We start from the raw sequence: 22,672 nt of genomic DNA on the forward strand, positions 1-22,672 counted from the left end.
TCACTAACATGTTTTCTTCAAAATGCCTAAAAACCTAACTCTAGTCCTACATTTAAACAAAAAAAATCACTTAAGAATGTAATTGAGGACTTCCCTGGTGGCGCAATGGTTAAGGATCCACCTGCCAATGCAGGGGCACAGGTTCGAGCCCTGGTCTAGGAAGATGCCACATGCCACGGAGCAACTAAGCCCGTGCGCCACAACTACTGAGCCTGCACTCTAAAGCCACAACTACTGAGCCCACGTGCCACAACTACTGAAGCCCACGCACCTAGAGCCTATGCTCCGCAACAAGAGAAGTCACCGCAATAAGAAGCCCATGCACTGCAACGAAGAGCAGCCCCCGCTCGCCGCAACTAGAGAAAGCCCGCGTGCAGCAACGAAAACCCAACGCAGCCAAAAATTAATTAATTAATTTTTAAAAAAAGAATGTAACTGAATATAATCAAATACATTTTAATACACTGCTGATGAGAATAAAATTCATAACTATCTAGGGCAATTTGGAAACCTCTATCAATAACCTTTAAATATGTCTTGATCCAACAGGTCCAAATCTAAGAATTCATCTAAGGAAATAATTTGTTAAGTATTCTAAAATGTATATATCAAGTTGTTCACTGCAGCTGTTCGTGAAAAAGACTTTTTAATGAAAATAAATGTTCAAGAACAGGAAATTCGGAAAGAAATTACAGTACATCCAAACAGTAGCATACCACTCAATCATTGAAAACCAAAGTAAAAATGTGTTCTTATTGCCCTGGAAAAATATCTACAATCAGTTTAGTGAAAAAAGCAAACTAGAAAACTCCATGTTTCTCATGTCCTTTTTGTTAAAACAAAAAGTAGTCACTTATATTCTTGGTACATAGAAAAAGTATGGAAAGAAACATACCAAAGCATTAACACTCTATTTTCTACAATGAAAATGTACTATTTATATAATTTTTACAAATACATGTTAAACCCAGAAACAAACCCACACACCTATAGTTAATTAATCTTCGACAAAAGAGGTAAGAATATACAATGGAGAAAAGACAGTCTCTTCAGCAAGTGGTGCTGGGAAAGCTGGAGAGCTGCATGTAAATCAATGAAGTTTGAACACTCCCTCACACCATATATACAAACTAAAAACGGATTAGACACTTAAATATAAGACATGACATCATAAAACTCCTAGAAGGGAACATGGCAAAACGTTTTCGGACATAAATCGTAGCAATGTTTTCTTAGGTCAGGCTTCCAAGACAACAGAAATAAAAACAAAAATAAACAAATGGGACCTAATCAAACTTACAAGCTTTTGCACAGCAAAGGAAACCATAAGCAAAATGAAAAGACAACCTACAGAATGCGAGGAAATATCTGCAAACAATACGACCGAAAAGGGGTTAATATCCAAAATATACAAACAGCTCTTACAATAATAAAAAAACAAACAACCCAATCAAAAAACAGCCAGGGGCTTCCCTGGTGGCGCAGTGGTTGAGAGTCCGCCTGCCGATGCAGGGGACGCGGGTTCGTGCCCCGGTCCGGGAAGATCCCACATGCCGCAGAGCGGCTGGGCCCGTGAGCCATGGCCGCTGAGCCTGCGCGTCCGGAGCCTGTGCTCCGCAGCGGGAGAGGCCACAACAGTGAGAGGCCCGCGTACCGCAAAAAAAAAAAAAAAAAATCTGCCAGAAGACCTAAAGAGACATTTCTCCAGAGAAGACATAAAGATGGCCAATAGGCACATGAAAAGATGCTCAATATCGCTAATTATTAGAGAAATGCAAATCAAAACTACAACGAGATATCACCTCACACCGGTCAGAATGACCATCACCAAAAAGTCTACAAATAATAAATGCTGGAGAGGGTGTAGAGAAAACGGAACCCTCTTACAGTGCTGCTGGAAATGTAAACTGGTGCAGCCACTGTGGAAAACAGTATGGACGTTCCTTTAAAAACTAAAAATAGAGTTAACCATATGATCCAGCAATCCCACTCCTGGGCATATATTCAGAAAATATAAAAACTCTAATTTGAAAAGATACATGCACCCCAATGTTCACAGCAGCACTGTTTACAATAGCCAAGGCGTGGAAGCAACCTAAATGTCCATCGACAGATGAATGGATAAAGAAGATGTGGTACATATATACAATGAAATACTACTCAGCCGAAAAAAGAATGAAATAATGCCATTTGCGGCAACATGGATGTACCTAGACATTCTCACACTAATTGAAGTAAGTCAAAGAAAGACAAATATCATGATATCACTTATATGTGGAATCTAAAATATGACACAAATGAACTTATTTACAAAACAGAAACAGACTCACAGACATAGAAAACAAACTTACGGTTACCAAAGGTGGGGTGGGGGAGGGATGAATTAGGAGTTTGGGATTAACAGATACACACCACTATATATAAAACAAACAATAAGGACCTACTGTATAGCACAGGGAACTATATTAAATAGCCTGTAGTAAACCATAATGAAAAGAATATGAAAAATATATGTGTAACTGTATCACTTTGCTATACACCAGAAACTAACACAGCACTGTAAATCAACTATACTTCAATAAAAAATTTAAAAAGAAAAAAAAATGTTAAAAATAACAGTGTATAACTGATTCACTTTGTTATAAAGCAGAAACACACCATTGTAAAGCAATTATACTCCAGTAAAGATGTTAAAAAAAATAACAGTGGTCCTAACAGAGGAATGCTGCCAGCATGCACACGCACAGATTATCTGGAAGACCAGTCAAGAAGCTAGAAGCGGCCGCTGCCTCTGGGAATGGGATGTGGAAGAATGATAAAAAGGGTGGAGGAAGGCTTACATTTCACTCTATCCTTGGGTACCTTTTAAACTTTTTTAACCATGTACATACAGTATCTAGTCAAAGGAAACATTAAGATGTTCATATTCTTTCTAGTATAAGCATATTGCGTCCAATAAATACCAGAAAGTTATTTGTAAAGTCAAAAAGAACCATAATCCTGAAGCCACAGACATCACCAGTTACTACAAAGAACCAAAAAACATTTTAAAAGCTAGTCATTCAGCAAATTGTCCGTCTCTAGTATACTCATCTCTAGCAGGCAGCGCTGGTAACACCTATAGGGAAGCAAAGTGTATTTCTGAAGCTCTTCCAGCCATGGAATTCCTGCAAAACCAAAGATAGGCAAAAAAACAAAAACACACAAGTAATGAGAAGAAAAGTGCTCAATTAGTTTTTGATCACTGAACTACAGCCATGTTTTAATTGAAAAATAACACAAGACAGAGTCATACCCGTCTACAAAGTTACTTTTAGGTCACACGCTTCTATAAAATTACATTTTTAAGTGTACTAACTACAGGATTCTCTTATCGCCGGCCGGGTTTTGTTAAAACCTCTAAGATGGGTAATTCGGCAATATCTCTCAAAATTTTAATGACACATAACATTCAACCCAAAATGTCGACTTACAGGAATTCATTCCTACACATGCAAAATAAATTATTATAGGATTATTCTTTATAGCATAGTTTTATAAATGCAAAAGACTGGAAAAAACTAAATGTTCCTTAGTAGAGGGCTGGGTAAATTACGGTATGCCATACAGCGGCATACTATTCAGCCATACTCTTCATTTTCAAAAAACTATGAAGAAGCCTTTAATGTATTGATACTGACATGGACTGATTTCCAAGATATATTAAGTAAAAAAAAAAAGCAAAAAGCAAAATTCAGTAGTCTACCATCTGTGCAAGAAAGGAGAGTGGGGGAAGACATATATATATATGCACTTTTTCACACATATAATTAATAACATTAGTGTCTCCAGGGAAGGGTAGGTGGCAGACAGCAGAGGAGGGAACCTAATCTTTAAATCATGTGTATGTATTAACTGTTCAAAAAATAAATATTTTAAAATTTTTAATGCATTTAACTAGCAGTTCTATCTCTCCTTTCTAGGTAACTTAAACAAGATGAAAGGAACCTTCAGGCCCACAAGAATACCCCTGAGGTATGCTTTAAAAAAATTTTTACAGCCAATAATGCATGTAATAAGCTTGTGACTACAACAAAAATTACATAAGTTTAATAATGCCATAACTATCCATACGCAATCTCAATAGCAACCAATTTCCCAAAAGCATAATGTCTAACCCCATCCCCAAAATTCCAAAACGGAATGACTGATCAGTTGATGATTCCAGTAAAATAGAAGAATCCGGATTTTATTAAGGCCCAGGGTTCTCTGTGAGAGGTTAGTTTCAGCCTTCTCTCAGCTAGGGTGCTTTCTTGGCCCCTTCACAACATTAGACCGTGGGGTTAACATGGCCAAGAGTCAGGCTCCTTGTCCCCTGTCACAAGCTCGGTCTCCAGCCAACACAGCTCTCTCATAAATGGAAGGCAACAGCCAGGCCCCAGAGTGTACAGCCAGGGGGCTGTGGACCTGTTCAGGGCTTCACATCCTTCCGATGAAAACAGGAAGGGACACATCCTTCCCCACTGCCACATGAGAAGCCCTTCCCGCCTCAGCCTTCCACACTGAACTCAGCACACTCACCAAGGGACTCCTTGCTTGCCCCGCTTCCCTGGGGGCAGAGCTCTCTGGAAACAGGGCTGACAGCCCTGCTAGCTGTCCTCAGGCACACAGTGAAGTCTGTTGAAGATTCTCATCAGAGTACATAGTGCATTCTCTACTAATTACCCAGATACACTCCAGAAAAACTCTCTCATTTTAATAGCAGTGGTTTTCCTTAAGGGCTTTCAGTGTTTTGGGTCCATTTCTCATGAACACCTACGTACACACTTTCTGTGTCCCCTCCGGTCACCCACGCCACCCCAAAATAGATCTAGCGAGCAAATGACTACAAGGTGCGCCTCATCTTCCAGGGCTTAGTCACGCTTTCATGATTCCACAAAACCATTACTACACAATTTGGCTAAATACTGTTACACTGTCTAAACAAATGCTTCTGTGGCAATTTCCGAAATCTACTCCAAATTCTGAAGTGAATGAGAGTAAGAAAAGCTTTTCCCATCGTGTTCCCTTTATAAACGCAATCACAGGCCACAGGCAATGGCTACCAACAGGCGAGTTCAATCAGCAACAGGCTGAAGTAGCACCCCGTCAGCCCGTATCACAAGCGTGGCAGGAGGGCATTTCTTCTGAAAGGGCCACCCTCCTCAGAATGGGATCCTATGTCTGGAGGGGGATCTATTAAGTGATAAAAATACTTCTTAAGTCAAACTTTTTAGACAAAGATATAGCCTTAGATTTAGATACATACCAGGCCCAAATTCTCCATAAATAAGGCCAGAGGTAGCAAAAGAAAATAGCATCTCTCCTTCCTACCTGCCCCCCACACAATGAATAACCAGTATCTCATGATAAGTGTTTATAACAAGATGCTAAGGAATACCTACTTAGGAGCCAAAACCTACTGGAAAACAAAACACCAAAGGCCAGCCTTTAAAATGAGCCTTCCCCTCCCTGATATCTGGATGGCAGATTACAAAATGGACTCCCAAGGGAGGTCTGATCACTTAGGACAAGTAACATTAGACCCTACTGAACACTAAAGAGTGTGATGGAGGGAAATCTGATAATAGGGACCCAGAGAGAAAGATCAGATACTTGTCCACTAGTTAACTTTTCAGATTTCTAGGCAAAAGAAGATTTTCTAATGATACTTAATTCACTCGTTAGAAAAGTAATATACACTCATTGTATACAAATTCAAAATAATTTTTGAAATTAAAAGCATTTGTCGGGACTTCCCTGGTGGCGCAGGGGTTAAGAATCCGCCTGCCAATGCCGGGGACATGGGTTCGAGCCCTGGTCCGGGAAGATCCCACATGCCGCAGAGTAACTAAGCCCATGCACGACAACTACTGAGCCTGCGCTCTAGAGCCCGCGAGCCACAACGACTGAGCCCTTGTGCCACAACTACTGTAGCCCCCGCGCTCTAGAGCCCATGCTCTGCAACAACGAGAAGCCACCACAATGAGAAACCCGTGCACTGCAACGAAGAGCAGCCCCCGCTCGCCGCAACTAGAGAAAGCCCGCGCGCAGCAACGAAGACCCAACACAGCCAAAAATAAATAAATGAATTTATTTTTTAAAAAAGAGCATCTGTCAAAAATGAAAAGGCAGGGTCCAGATATACAAAATCACACCGAAAATGAGTAAAATTCCCAATTTAAAACTCATCATAATCTTTTTTTTTTTTTTTTTGCGCTACGCGGGCCTCTCACTGTCGTGGCGTCTCCCGTTGCGTAGCATAGGCTCCGGACGCGCAGGCTCAGCGGCCATGGCTCACGCGCCCAGCCGCTCCGCAGCATGTGGGATCTTCCCAGACCGGGGCACAAACCCGTGTCCCCTGCATCAGCAGGCAGACTCTCAACCACTGCGTCACCAGGGAAGCCCTCATCATAATCTTAAATAACAAGTTAAAAATGTTTTAATCATCCATGAAATGAACACCATATTATGCAGCCTAACTGACATTTATCCATATAGCTAATGTCACATACAAAAAAATTCCTAAGGCATTTGAAAGGCACAATACTATTATCAATCCCCACATTTGGGAAAATGACTTAAAAGGACCTGAACTTAAACTCTTAAAGAACTTTATAATATACTGATCATTATTCTTTTAAGAATAATTTTCTGGGAATTCCTGGGCAGTCCAGTAGTTAAGACTTGGCCCTTTCACTGCCGTGGGCCCTGGCTCAGTCCCTGGTTGGGGAACTAAGATCCCACAAGCTGCGTGGTACAGCCCCACCTGCCCAAAAAAAAAGAATAATTTTCTGCAATTACCCAAATGTATTCACAAAGATCTATGTTCAACTTCACAATTCAGTCAATAAAAGTTAAGCACATCACTTAACACAGTACTGGACTGGGCACTAGAGTGAATGGGGGACAAAAGAAGGTGGGAAATTGAAAAACAGAGATATACAGTCTACTCTGAAGGTCCTTATAATCTATATCCGAACACAGGAGACTTAAAAGTAACTATACAAAATCTAAAGAAAGGAAACTCACATTTACTAAGTGTATCTTACACATCAAGTAGCAAAGCTGCAATACACACGCAACATCCATGAATCCTGCCTCAAGGGAAGAAAACAAGGCAGGGTGGGAGGGTGTTGAGGTTGAGGAGGGCAGGCGGTGAAGTCAAAAACCCAAAGCAGGGCTTCCCCGGTGGCACAGTGGTTGAGAGTCTGCCTGCTGATGCAGGGGACACGGGTTCGTGCCCCGGTCCGGGAGGATCCCGCGTGCCGCGGAGCGGCTGGGCCCGTGAGCCATGGCTGCTGGGCCTGCGCATCCGGAGCCTGTGCTCCGCAACGGGAGAGGCCACAGCGGTGAGAGGTCCGTGTACCGCAAAAAAAAAAAAAAAAAAAAAAAAACCAAAGCAAAACATAAACGCCAACTGAGTGATACAGAAGGTAAGTACAGTCGTCATTAGTCTTCCACAAATGGTGCTGGGACAACTGGACGTCCACAAGCAAAACAACGAAGTTAGAGCCCTATCTCACACTATTTATACAAACTAACTCAAAATGGGTCAACACCCTCAATGAAAGAGCTAGATCTATAAAACTCTAAGAAGAAAACACGAGAGTAAATCGCCAAGACCTTAGATTTGGCAATAGATCCTTAGACATAACACTAAAAGCATAAGCAGCAAAAGAAAAAATATATTAATTGGACTTCATCAAAATTAAAAACTTTTGTGCAGCAAAGAACATATGTTATCAAGAAAGTGAAAAGACAACCTATAAAATGAATGGGAGAAAATATCTGCAAATCATATATCTGATAAGAGTTTAATATTCAGAATATGTAAGAACTCCTAACACTCAAAAACAAAAAGACACACAATCCAATTGAAAAATGAGCAAAGGACAACAACAAGGTCCTACTGTATTGCATAGGGAACTATATTCAATATCTTGTAATAAGCGATAATGGAAAAGAATATGAAAATATATATATGTATAACTGAATCACTTTGCTGTATACCAGAAACTCACACAACACTGTAAATTAACTATTCTTCAATCTAAAAAAATAAAATGGGCAAAGGACTTGCACAGATACATGGATATTTCTCCAAAGAAGATATACAAATAGCCAATGAGCACAAGAAAAGATGCTCAACATCTTAGTCATTAGGGAAATGCAAATCAAAACCACAGTGAGATACTACTTCACATCTACTAGGATGGCTATAATTTTAAAAAACAGAAACAAAGAGAAGATAACAAGTGTTGACAAGGATATGGAGAAACTGAAACCCTTGTACGATGCTGTTGGGAATGTAAAAATGTACAGCCACTGTGGAAAAAGTCTGGCAGTTCCTCAAAAAGCTAAACATGGAATTACCACATGATCCAGTAATTCTACTCCTAGGTATATACCTAGAATTGAAAAAAAGACTCAAACAGAAATTTGTAAACCAACATACATTACAGCATTAGTCACAACAGTCAGAAAGTGGAAACAACCCAAGTTCCATCAGCAGATAAAGGATAAATAAAATGTACAATATCCATACAACAGAATATTATCAGCAATTAAAAAGGAATAACATTCTGACACAGGCTACAACATAAATGAACCTTGAAAACATTACGTTAAGTGAAATAAACCAGTCATAAAAGGACATATATTATTCCATTTATATGAAATATCTAGAATAGGCAAATTCATAGAACTAGAATATTAGAAGTTACCAGGGGCTGAGGAAGAGGGACGAACAGGGATTTACTGCCTAATAGTTACAGAGTTTCTGTTTGGGGTGATGGGAAAGAGCTGGAAGCAGATTGCGGTGACTGTTACCCAATGTGAATGTCATTAATGCCACTGAATTATATACTTAAAAATGCTTACAATGGCATATTTTATATTATATATATTTTACTACAATAAAAAGAAAAAAAAAACAGTTTCTATAAAGTCTTTAGGAGTCTGGATTGCCCAAGGGTAAGATTTCAAATCAGGGACTCAAATCCAAAATGGACTGTAGGCCCCCAGATCTGACTAACCCTCATGGAAACCTTAATGGGAAGCTTGCATCTCTACATTCTTCCCGACCAGTGAAGAGGCCTCTCCAGATGCTGCCGGATGCTGGAAGCAGACTTTCCCCCAAGGCAGCCCAGTGACCTTCCATGCAGGAAGAATAACCTGTGCTGGAAAAAAACAGAGATAAGTGGAAAGGAAGGTGAAGAATCCAAGAGGCAAACTCTGCTACTCTGCAGCCGTGTGACCATGGACACATTACTCAAGTGCTCTAACGAAGCTTCAGCTTCCTCTCGTTATGAAATGAAAACAGCATCTACCTTTAAACGTTGACATAAGAACTGACAAAAGTACTCCTACAGCACCCAGCCTAGTGCCTGGCAGATGGTGGGTGTTCAGTCTATGACGGCTGTTGCTATTGGGACGGGAGGTCTGTTTGCCACCCCAGAGGCAACCAAAGGCTGAGCAGGACATGGCTTGGATCTGGAGGATTCTATGACTTACCAGAACTTAAATAAAACGCAGACTTCAGAGAAGGAGCTGTTTCTATGCGGTTCAAACTCTTAGAAAGACTGGCTTATTGTTCACAGAATGAACCCAGCTACTCCACGTTAGGAAGGGCGCGGCTACACAATTCACTCTCTCTGTACAACAGGCCTCTGTTCACAACAGAGCCCTGCCTTTACCAGCAGGAGAGACGTGCTCTGTGGAGAAGCGGAGCAGGAAATCAGCTTGGAGGTGGACCTGAGGCAGCTCTCCAATGCTGGTGGCCTCAGAATCACTTGGGAAATCTGTTAGACACAGATGCCTCACCCCCACCGCCAGACACTCTGATTGCTAAATATTTCAGGCAGGGCCCTTGAGCACAACCGTGTAAAGAAACAGTTGAAAAGGGAAGGCACGGAGATGTTACAAGACTACCTTCTGATGTTGGCAAACAGACCAGTCCGCCCCACAAAGTAAGACCTGCGTTTTCCTCCATACCTGTCAAAAACACACTAGCTTTGGCAATGCAGAGAGATCACCTGCAGGTGATATCCAATTCAACCTGCACATTCTGCACCTCTCACAGGAACAAAAAGAACAACAACAAAAAATGACTTAAATCATATTACCAGAAGTTGGTAAAATTTTTGTCAAACACCCTTAAATTGATTAGGAAGTTATTACCTTGTTCAACTTTTTGGTCAGCAATCAGACAATATGTATCAAAAGTCACCCAGTATTCTCACTTCTTAAAATTGATCTGAAGGAAACAACACAAAAGCAGCAAACTACATGCAAAAAAAAAAAAAAAAGCCACCGTTGTAGTATATATAATATCAAAAAGATAACGTGCCTGTCAAGGATCCCAGTTTACCAAAATTTGCCATATCAACTCAAATACAACAAAGCTATTAAAAATTTAAATGATGTGTACTATGTCATTACACGGAAACTATTCAAAAAACACGCACGACCTAAAATTACTTACTACAAAGCATGGACATATGGACAGCTTTAAAGGGTGACGCATTAAGCAAAAACCTTGGGGGGGGATGGGTGAAGGGCATCAAAAGGTACAAACTTCCAGTTATAAATAAATAAGTCCTGGGGTTATAATGCACAGCATGATGACCACAGTTAATAGTACTGTGCTGCGTATTTGAAAGGTGCTAAGAGAGTAGATCTTAGAAGTTCTCATCACAAGGAAAAAATTCTACAACTCTGTAGGGTGATGGATCTTGACAACTGCGGTGATGACTTCACAATATACAAAAATATTGAATCATTACGTTGCAAACCTGGGAACTAATATACTGTTGTATGTCAATTCTACCTCAATAAATACAAAAAAAGGGACTTCCCTGGTGGAGCTGTGGTTAAGAATCCACCTGCCAATGCAGGGGACACAGGCTCGAGCCCCGGTCCAGGAGGATCCGACATGCCGCGGAGCAACTAAGCCCATGTACCACAACTACTGAGCCCGCGCTCTAGAGCCCACGAGCCACAACTACTGAAGCCCACGTGCCTAGAGCCCGTGCTCCACAACAAGAGAAGCCACCGTGGGTTTCCCTGGTGGCGCAGTGGTTGAGAGTCCGCCTGTCGATGCAGGGGAGACAGGTTCGTGCCCCAGTTCGGGAAGATCCCACATGCCGCAGAGCGGCTAGGACCATGAGCCATGGCCACTGAGCCTGCACATCCGGAGCCTGTGCTCCGCAACGGGAGAGGCCACAACAGTGAGGCCCGCGTACCGCAAAAAAAAAAAAAAAGAGAGAAGTCACCGCAGTGAGAAGCCCATGCACCACAACGAAGAGCAGCCCCCGCTCACTGCAACTAGAGAAAAGCCCACGCGCAGCAACGAAGACCCAATGCAACCAAAAAGTATAAAATAGAAAAAAAATTTAATTTTTAAAATAGCGAGTCACATGAATGTTTAAAAATAAATGAAAAGACAAGACCTTGTGTTAGGACAGCTTGGCATGGGTTTTCCCCCTCTGGCCTCTCAACTTTTTGTATTATTGCCGTATCACTGTAATAGGACTCTAAGTAAATTTAACTGATTCTGCTTGGAAAGTTAACTGGACAACCATTCTAGAGAGCTGCAAAGTGGATTCACTGACCTCAGCTATCCTGAACAAAGATAAACACACCCAAATGTGCCATGGTAACAAGATGGCCACAAGGCCAGTTCTAGGCTTTTTTTCAGAAAAAAATAAACCTTAACAGATATGGTAACTATTTTTTTATTTGAATTTTATTTTATAATTTTATACAGCAGGTTCTTATTAGTTACCTATTTTATACCTATTAGTGTATAAATGTCAATCCCAATCTCCCAATTCATCCCACCACCACCCGCCGCCCCCAGATAAGGTAACTATTAATCTTAAATTTACATTTTTTAAAAAGCAAGTATAAACACACTAAAAGAAAGGAGGAAATCTGGTTTGGCAGCTATTCATGTGGCAAAAGATCAGAGGACTTCGAACCACAACTTCAATATAAGGTAACAAACTCATGTAGCTAGGAGACAATTTACATGAAAACAACATTAGGCGAGAAACAGAAGGCCCAGTTCCCATCCTAGTTCTATCATGTACTGGGGATTTAACTTGCAGGTCTTGGGTTCTCATCTGTAAATTGATAGGATAATGATGGTATCTTCTCTGCCTACCTCACAGGATCTTGAAGGAAACAAAGATTATGCGTGCTTTGAAAATCCAGGGTTTGTTCCCTTGAATCTGGCTATTAGTATTATAAAGACGTTCATATACATGCAGCTACAAACAAGGGTAACCGTGTTTAGGAGGTACACTCCAAACCAATAATAAGCAGATATGCCTCCCAAGGGGCCCAGGGTCTGGGGCCAGGCCTGTCCCTTTATCCGGATGTTCAAATCTTTCAGGAGAATCTACTTGTCTACTTCTTGGTCATTTTTTTTAATTCGTAAAAGCAAATGTAATCACTGACAAAATTAATAGAGAATGTAGGATTCTCAAACTGGGTTTTTAAGAATTACCTGGGGATTGTTAAAACTATGGCTGCCCACAGGCTTCCCTGGTGGCACACTGGTTAAGAGTCCGCCTGCCAATGCAGGGGACACGGGTTCGAGCCCTGGTCCGGGAAGATCCCACACGCCACGCCACGGAGCAACTAAGCTCGTGCGCCACAACTAGTGAGCCCGCACGCCTAGAGCCCGCGAGCCACAACTACCGAAGCCCGTGCGCCTAGAGCCCGTGCTCCGCAACAAGAGAAGCCACCACAATGAGAAGCCTGCGCACTGCAACGAAGAGTAGCCCCCGCTCGCCGCAACTAAAGAAAGCCTGCGCGTAGCGACGAAGACCCTACGCAGCCATAAATAAATAAACAAATAAATAAAAACTATGGCTGCCCAGCCCCCCTGCAGACTGAACTAACCAAAATCTCTGGGTGGCTGGGGATAAATAAGACCAGGCCATTTGTATTTTAAGAAGCTCTCCAAGTGATTCTGGTGACCTGATTACTGCTATTATTATTGCGCTGTTATTAATATTAACCGCCACCATGAGTACATGACAGGAATTCCATATGCCCACTCCGTATACACCAGTCACTGTTCTCAGCGCCTTACATATATTATCTCACTTAATCCTCACACAGTCCTATAAGTAGATACTACTATTAACACTGCCCTCCCTCCGCCCTCCTTTTATAGAGGTAATCACTGAAATACAAAGAGATGATTTCACTGGCCCATGGCCCAAAGTCACAGGGCTAGTAAGTGGCAAAGCCAGAAAGCACAACAAAGTGTGAAAATCCCTGATACAGTTTCCTAACCTACAACAGTAACTGTATACTCTAGTCAGTATAAATAAATTCTGCTTTATTTCAAACATCGCATTTAAAGGACCCTAACAAAACCAAGTTGTCTCAAGAGAGAGTGGTGAAATCAGGTTAAGCCATGAGGGGACAAAGGGTCTAGGGCTGTTTACATACTTCAGCACCAATTTGTAACTGTTTTGTCTGTCTTCTCTATTAGACGGTGAGTGAGCCCTTGAAGTGCGGGGACCAGATATGTCTTTTCAGCTGTACCCTCGTGGTACAGTGGTACCCTGGTATCTAACTAAAGAAAGGGTTTAATAAATTAATCAATAAATCTAGAGAAGGCCTGATGACTGTCCTGGGAAATGAAAGGCTCTTTCATAGAAAAGAAACAGACGTGATTCATGTTGCTTCCGGGGGTACAACTAAGATCAACAGGTAAAAGGGGAGCGGCAGTTTTGGAGACAGTCTAAAATACCTTTCTAGCAACCAAGACCTGTCCAGAGACAGGAAAGTGTGCCTGCAGTTTGTGGCTAAAGACCAAACTATCGTAGATAAAAGGCAGGATGTGGGACTATGGGGCCTCTAAGAGCTCTTCCAAGGCTCAAATTCTGTTACTCTAAGTTACGATACATTCCTTTATTCCTTCACACATTCTACAGTGACTAGTTAGTTACACCAGTGCAGTCGTCCAAGCACAGAGCTAGCACAAAGTGTTCTACAAACTCCCAGAACCCTCAAGGATCTAGAGAAAAGTAAATCACCGGAGTGAATCTTCCAAGGAGGAAGATAATTGATACAACAGGGACCAGCAAGGAGGGAGGAGAATTCCAGGCAAGAAACAAGAGAAAAGTAAACAAAGGTGTTATGGAAGCAATGCTACCCTTTGAACACATCTGAGCTACGTCTTTAGGGATCCTTGTGGGGAAGTGGACTGTGGTTGCCCTAAGAATCTTGGGAGGAAATGCATTCAGCATGGCAGTAATGGTCTGAGCATAAGGGAGGCGGGAAAGCCCTGGGGTGACGAAGACCCGGCTAGAAACAGTCAGGAAATTCTGGTGCTTAAAAGAAAAGGCTTTCAGAGGTCAGTCAGCCAAACACACACACTCTTTATGGATGCCGACCTGGTTGCACTGGGTAAAGAAAGCTTAGTTTACTTTCTTAAATTACATTTCACAAACCAAAGACTGAATCATCAGTGATTCTGTCTTTAAACATTTGTTAGTTTCTGCTACTGTCTATTCTTTCCACTATTTGACAACCAGACTTGCAGTTATCAAAACTCTTATCAAAACTCAGCTCTGAGCGTAACATTTATGATCCCTTAAATGATTACAACATTTACCAACAGTACTATGAAATAAAAAGTATTATCTACCAATCTAAAAAACTACAACTTTATAAGTAGAAGACTGTTAAGAATAAATGGAGTCTGAAAAAATTAATTTATGTCTCAGGTCCAAAAAACTATCTCACCCAATTTATAAACTGTGAGATTAATCCACCTAAAAAAGAATTAACAAGGGACTGAAGGAAAAAAATCTAAGATCCCAGACCAATGAACAAAATATAACACATCTGAATGATAAACTTAATGGTCTTCTGGCCATTCATTTCTCAACATCCCTGTCAAACTATTTTAAGGATCTGAAATCTTGCTCTATAAAAAGCAAGTTCCCATCATCTGAACTACACTTAAGAGATTCTATCGCAGTAGTTACTGAAGCATAAAAAACCAAGCTCCTGTTAGTACAAAAAAATGCCTACCTCTTTTACGTAAAGTTGAGTCTGTGGCCAAATTCCTGGCACTCTAGGAGATCAAGGTTTTCAGTTCTAACACTGATTTAAGGTGCAAAGGCCTTTTCCCTACTTAATACCGCTTAAATTGTGACATGGAGATAAAATATATGACACCTCCACCACCAACAGTCTCTTCAAAGGATTTCTGACTCTGCTTAACCTTAGCTGGGAGAATATAAAACTACGGCTGAAAACTCCTCAACAAAAATTAAAACTTTAGAAATCTGAAACTGCTACACGTTAGCTGATAAACTATGAATTATAGAAACTGAGATCTGAGTAACAATTGCCAAAAAAGGTGCAATTACACAATCTTACAAAAATGGATAACCAAACAGCTCACCAAAATTTAAATCTTTCTTAGCAAGTGGAGAAGATAAATAATGTTCAGTAACTCTGGAATACTGTGGTGTAGTTTTTCTTATCTATATGGTCTCTGCAGCAATGTTACTACTCTCCATTGCTCCCTTTGCTTTGGATGAGCAAAGGGAGCCCACGGTCCAGGATTCCTCATATCAAGGGCACGGCAAATGTCACAATAATAGTAATAAAAGCAACAATTTCTAAAGCCATCATTTATACCGGACTCTGGCCCCCATATAGGGTGCAAGGCACATGGCAGCAGGCAACTATTTCTCGCTTCTGATTCTTCTGCATCACTGCCTCCCAAAGGACTAGAGAATCTAAAGCTCTGGACGCCACATCTACAAATCAAAGTACCATGTTTAAAGAGCTCACAGGTTCTACGGATGGTCAGCAGTTAATGAAAGAACCCCAAGACAGAGAAACTCACCCAGATGCAACAAAACACGCTTCAAGGCTCCATCTAATTTTTGTTTTTAATTTTTGGAGTAAAAACAAGTATTAAAAATTATGTAATAAGTGAGACTCTGGAAAACCCCAGACTCATCCGAGCGGCTCGGAAAACGGGAAAGTAAGATGCGATTAGCTCCATTGTAGCCAACCAGGCTAACGTGCAAGAGCACACACTCCTCTCCGTCAGAGCGTCCCTGCCAATACCGAAGAACAACAAAGGCAAGTTGAGGAGGCTGCACAAGGCTTAACTCAGCACTTGTCCGCTTTGCCAGCCTCCGAAGAAGCTCGCTGCGGGCCCAGGAACCGCGGGCTCCCTGCGCATTCGGCCCGGCCAGCGCTCGGCTTTGTCTGGCCCGCCTGGACCCGTTTCGTTCCCCCCGGATCTTCCTCCACACCCATCACTCGCCCGTGACTATAGTTATGGTGGGTTTCTCCCCCTCGCCCCCTCCCCTCGCGAAACCCGCTCTTTTCAAACGCGGCTTCGCCCACCAGGCCTGGGAGACTCGGATCGGGAAGGGGGCCCGGGGTGGGGTCCGGGAGAGGAGAAGAGAGGGGGACACACAAAGCCGGACTCATCCCACAGCCGCCCCCCTCCCTCTGCAAAGCAGCCTGGGATCAGCGACCTGCGGGCTGGATAAACAGCCCTCCCCTCCCGCTCCCCGCCCGGCTCCCACCTAAGGGCCGCCCCCTCCCCCCAAAGTGCACCCAAGAGCGGATGACAGCGCTGGACCTCACCCCCACCCAGCCTCGGCGCCCACCACCGCGAGGGGGGGCCGGGGCCTGGAAGGGCTGGGGTCTACACATCCTCGCCCTAACCGGGAACTTACAGCCGTATTAGTCGCTCCTGTTGCCCCTGCAGACCAGACGGCCGCCGCCTTCTCCTCCACCCCAATGAGGTTAAGCGCTTGGTGCGGGGATTAAAAAAAAAAAAAAAAATTAGAAGCCCAGAGCGCCTGCGTAGTGCGGTCTCTCTTTTTTCCCCTTACCGCCACGACCCGGCTAGACCATAGAGAGTGTAAACCGAGACCAGAGAGGCGCCTGCTTCTCTATGGTAACGCCCCCGCGCAGGCGCTGCCCTGGCTGCGCCGGGCTTCGGGACCTGAGAGTCCTAGGAGCTTTTGCCTCCTTGGAGAACGTCAATTGGCCCTGATGGGGACCCGTAGGGAAAAGTTCTTTAAGGAAAGGGGGGCCAGAATGGAGTTGGGCCCCCCCGCTGAGGAGTTGCGGCAAAACTCAGGAAAGGCGGGGAGGGTCGGAGCTAAGCGGCCATGGCAGTAGGGCACCAGAAAGCAGGGAGCGTAGAGCTCAGGAGGAACCAAGAAAGCCTGGGTAAAAGTCGTCCGGCCGGAACTTCCTCCAGTGGGGGAGGGGGGTGTCTAATACCTGAAGGAACCGGCCTTTCACTTCTGGGTTACGCGCGTCGCGCCCCGGCCGGGCGTCCGGGACGAAAGAAATTGTGCCCTGCGACTTCCCGTACCTCGGCTCCCCCTTTCACTCTCGAGGAGGCGCGGGCGCTGGAGCCGGAAGCACACCTTTTTAACGGTTCTTTTCCCTTTTTGAAGCCGAGCCAGCTCCGTAGAGGCCTCGGAGACTCTTGAGACTTTCTTCCTCCAGCAGCTGCACAAATGAGGCTGCTTGTGTCCACCCGTCGCGTTGCTCTTGGAAGACGTGTGGGAGAGTGTCTCGGAGGGTTAAAAGCTGTGCAAGTTACAGGGCTCCCTTGGAGGACTCCGGAGGACCCACAGTCGTTCCGCCTCTGGCCCCTGCGCTCGCGAGTAATTTGACGTTGAAAGCTTTCGTGAGATTACACACTGCTCCGTGGAAACGACTCTTAAAGTGTGAATTGGCTTCCCTCCGTCTCGATTCTTGTATCGGAGCTCCTGCTAGTGGGGTGTCGTGTGTTGAGGGACCTGTGAGATCCTACACCTGATCGTCGGGGGCTTAGATGTTGTGGTTGGAGACACCCAGCTAAAACAAAGCCCCGTGTAGACTCCTCTGTGGAGTGCAGGGAAGGCAGCGGACTGTAGTCTGAAGGAGTAGCGATGACAAGGAGGATGTGGCTCCCGGTTGGATCTAGAAAAGGGGACATCTTTGGGGCGAAAGCACAAGCGGCCTTTTGAAAATGAATGGGTGATGATGAAAGAGCATTCCAGAGAAGATTGCGTGGAGCAAGGGCTCAAGAGGAAGTGGGTATCATACTGGGAGTACAATGAAGAGAGCAGTCTAACTGAAATGGGGAAAGAAAGAAAAAAAAAGGACAAGTGAAAAGTAAGGTTCAATAAACAGGATGGGGAATTGTAAATTTTTTTTTTTTTTTTTTTTTTTTGCGGTACGCGGTCCTCTCAGTGTAGTGGCCTCTCCCGTTGCGGAGCACAGGCTCCAGACGCGCAGGCTCAGCGGCCATGGCTCACGGGCCCAGCCGCTCGGCGGCATGTGCGATCTTCCTGGATCGGGCACGAACCCATGTTCCCTGCATCGGCAGGCGGACTCTCAAGCACTGCGCCACCAGGGAAGCCCGAGCCAGAGCTATTAAAGCCCACATGCCTAGAGCCCGTGCTCTGCCACAGGAGAAGCCACCGCATTGAGAAGCCCGCAACGAAGAGTAGGCTCCGCTCACCACAACTAGAGAAAGCCCGTGCACTGCAACGAAGTCCCAACACAGCCAAAAATAAATAAATAAATAAAAAGACAGTGGTAGGAACAGACGTGGAGAGAGGGGGCGATAGGTAATTTGGAGGAGGAGTTTGGTTCAAGGGTGGGGGGCAGAAAAGTGGGGTAAAACTTCAAGCAATAGGTAGGGTCAAAAGAGTAGTTTCTAATTATTTACATCCACAAATATTTTAGTATTTCTAAAAGATAATATTTTTTTAATAAATATAACCTCAAGGCCATTATCACACTTGAAAAATCAACAGTGCAGTCGTCCCTCGGTATCCATGGGGGATTGGTTCCAGAACCTGCAGCAGATACCAAAATTCACATGTGCTCAAGTCCCACAGTCAGCCCTCTGAATCCAAGGTTCCACATCTGTGGATTTAACCAACCTCAGATCGTATACTACTGTATGTATTTACTGAAAAAAATCCATGTGTAAATGGACCCACGCAGTTCAACTGTAATAACTAGTATTATCACTACCCTGTCAATCTTCAAATTTCCCTAATTATCTCATAATTTTTTTGCTACCAGATGGATTGAGGTATAATTAGTATACCATACAGTTAACCCATTTAAAGTAATGCATTCAAAGGGTTGCACAGTCATCACCACAGTACAGTTTAGAACATTTTCATCACTCCAAAAAGAAGCCCTATGCTCATTAGTAGTCACTACCCAGCCCTAGGCAACCACTAATCAACTTTTTGTCTATAGACTGGCCTATTCTGAACATTTTATGTAAATGGAATCATGCAGTATATGACTGGCTTCTTTCACTTAAGCATGTTTTGAAGGTTCATCTATACTGTAGCATGTAACATTACTTCATTCCTTTTTATCGTCAAATAAAATTCTATTTTATATATATATATGTGCCACATTTTGTTTATCCATTCATTAGCTGATGGACATTAAGTTGTTTCAAACCACTTTTTTGGCTATTATACATAATGGCATTCTGAACATTCTATTACAAGATTTTGTGTGGACATGACATAAATTGTAGCAATGTTTTCTTAGGTCAGTCTCCCAAGGCAACAGAAATAAAAGCAAAAATAAGCAAATGGGACCTAATCAAATGTAAAAGCTTTTTGCACAGCAAAGGAAACCATAAACAAAACAAGAAGACAACCTATGGAGTGGAGAAAATATTTGCAAACCATGCAGCTGACAAGGGCTTAATTTCCAAAATATACAAACAGCTTATACAATTCAATAACAAACAAACAACCCGATCAAAAAATGAGCAGAAGACCTAAATAGACATTTCTCCAAAGAAGACATACAGATGGCCAAGAGGTACATGATAAGATGCTCAATATCACTAATTATTAGAGAAATGCAAATCAAAACTACAATGAGGTATCACCTCACACTGGTCAGAATGGTCATCATAAAAAGTCTACAAATAATAAATGCTGGAGAGGGTATGGAGAAAAGGGAACCCTCCTACACTGTTAGTGGGAACGTAAATTGGTGCAGCCACTATGGAGAACAGTATGGAGGTTCCTCAGAAAACTAAAAATAGAACTACCATATGACCCAGCAATCCCACTCCTGGGCATATACCTGGAGAAAACTCTAATTCAAAAAGATACTTTCACCCCAATGTTCATTGCAGCACTATTTACAATAGCCAACATGGAAGCAACCTAAATGTCCATCAACAGATGAATAGATAAAGACAATAAAAAAGAATGAAAAAAAAAAGGATGAAATAATTCCATTTGCAGCAACATGGATGGGATGGACCTAGACATTCTCATACTAAGTAAAGCAAGTCAGAGAAAGACAAATCACATATGATATCACCTATATGTGGAATCTAAAATATGATACAAATGAACTTATTTACAAAACAGAAACAGACTCACATAGAAAACAAACTTATGGTTACCAAAGGGGAAAGGGAGTTTGGGACAGATAAATTAGAAGTTTAAGATTATCAGATACAAACTACTGTATATAAAATATAAAAACAGCATGGTCCTCTTGTATAGCACAGGGAACTATATTCAATACCCTGTAATAAACCATAATGGAAAAGAATATATATAAAACTAAATCAGTTTGTTGTACACTAGAAACTAACACAATGTCATAAATCAACTATACTTCAATAAAAAACTAAAATGTTTCCCAACCAGTGATCGAACCCATGCCCCCTGCATAGGAAGCTCAGCGTCTTAACCACTGGACCACCAGGGAAGTCCCTCACTGTGGTTTTGATTTTCATTTACCTAATGACTAGTGATGTCAAGCATCTTTTCATATGCTTATTTGCCAACTTGGACCTCTCATCAGAGAAATGTCTATTCAGATCTTTGTCCATTTTTTAATTGTGTTGTCTTTTTTTTGGCCAGGCAGCTTGCAGAATACTAGTTCCCCAGTCAGGGATTGAACCTGGGCCCCCTGCAGTGGCAGTGCGGAGTCCTAACCACTGGACCACCAGGGAATGTCCGTGTTGTCGTTTTTATTATTGAGTTGTAAAAGTTCTTTATATATTCTCAATTTAAGTCCTTTATAATATATATGATTTGCAAATATTTTCTCCCATTCAGTGGGTCGCCTTTTCACTTTCTTGATAATGCCCTTCAAAGCACAAAAGTTTTTAATTTTGATGTCCAATTTATCTATTTTTTTTTCTTTGTCACTTTGTATTTGGTATCTAAGAAACCATTGTATAATCCTACATTTTCTTCCTAGAGTCTTACACTTTGGGCTCTTACATTTAGGCATTGACCCATTTTGAGTCAATTTTTATATATGATATAAAGCAGGGGTCCAACTTCATTCTTTTGCATGTACCTATTCAGTTGTCGCAGCACCATTTGTTAAAAAACCTATTCTTCCTCCATTGAATTGTCTTGGCACCCTTATCAAAAACCAGTTGGCCATAAATGTGTGGGTTTATTTCTGGACTGTAAATTCTATTCCACTGACATGTGTATTCTTATGCCAGTATTACACTGTTTTGATTACTGTAGGTTTGTAGTAATTTTTTGAAATTGGACAATGTAAGCCCTTCAACTTTATTTTTCTTTGGATTGTTTTGGCTATTTGGGGTTCCTTGATTTTCCATATGAATTTTGCTATCAGCCTGTCCATTTCTGAAAAACAAAAGGCAGTCATAATTTTGGTAAGAATTGCATTGACTCTGTAGAGCAGTTTGGAGAGTATTGCCACTTAATATTGAGTCTTCTGATTCATGAGCATGGAATATCTTTCCATTTATTTAGATCATTTTTATTACTTTCATCAATGTGTAGTTTTCATAGTACAACTTCTGCAATTCATTTGCAGAATATCTATTCCTGTATTTTTGACGCTATTATAAATGGAATTGTTTTCTTAATTTCATTTTCAGAATGTTCATTGCAAGTGTGTAGAAATATAATTAACTTTTGCATATCGATCTTGTATCCTGCAACCTTGCTGAACTCATTTATTAGTTTTGCAGTGGCTTCCTTGGCATTTTCTGTATACAAAATCATGTCATCTGCAAATAGGGATTCTTTCTGATTCTTCCTTTCCAAACTGGATCCCTTTTATTTCACTTTCTTGTCTAATTTTCCAGCTAGAACCTCTGGTACAATGTTGAACAGAAGTGGTGAGAGTGGACATCCTTGTCTTATTCACGAACCTAGGGGGAAAACATTCAGTCTTTCACTATTAAATATGATGTTAGCTGTGGGTTTTTCATATATGGCCATTATCAGATTGAGGATGGTCTCTTTTCTTCCTAGTTTGTCAAGTATTTTATCATTATCCTTAAAGACTTTTGGATCTTAACAAGTCCATTTTCTGTGTCTATTTTGATGATCATGTGGTTTTTGTCCTTTATTAAGTATTGTGTATTACATTGATTTTCAAATGTCAAAACAACCTAGGATAAATTCGTGGGATAAATCCCACTTGGTCATGGTATGTAATCCTTTTAATATGTTGCTGAATTTTTATTTGCTAGTATGTTGTTGAAGACTTTTGCATCTATATTCACAAGACGTATTGGTCTCTAATTTTCTTGTGATGTCTTTGTTTTTGGTACCAGGGTAATACTGGCCACACAGAATGAGTTGAGCTG

The 22,672-nt window shown here is 42.0% G+C and overlaps 1 protein-coding gene and 1 non-coding gene across 2 annotated transcripts in view; both read right to left on the reverse strand.

Annotated features, from left to right (window-relative positions):
* Window positions 1-17,275, reverse strand: part of CLASP1 (cytoplasmic linker associated protein 1) — a 266,955-nt gene extending 249,680 nt beyond the window's left edge. Inside the window, exon 1 of the mRNA XM_089916904.1 lies at window positions 16,758-17,275. The gene's annotated coding sequence lies outside the window, so the exon portion shown is untranslated. The remainder of the gene's footprint in view (window positions 1-16,757) is intronic.
* Window positions 17,276-20,970: 3,695 nt separating this feature from the next.
* On the reverse strand, window positions 20,971-21,043 carry TRNAG-GCC (transfer RNA glycine (anticodon GCC)). Its single transcript has one exon. It is a non-coding gene; the product is annotated as a tRNA-Gly (tRNA).
* Between the last annotated feature and the right edge of the window lie 1,629 nt (window positions 21,044-22,672).

Source organism: Delphinapterus leucas, chromosome 8 (genome assembly GCF_059928025.1).
Source record: "Delphinapterus leucas isolate spDelLeu-1000000601 "Yukka" chromosome 8, BTC_Dleu_Yukka2, whole genome shotgun sequence".
Taxonomy (NCBI): Eukaryota; Metazoa; Chordata; class Mammalia; order Artiodactyla; family Monodontidae; genus Delphinapterus; species Delphinapterus leucas.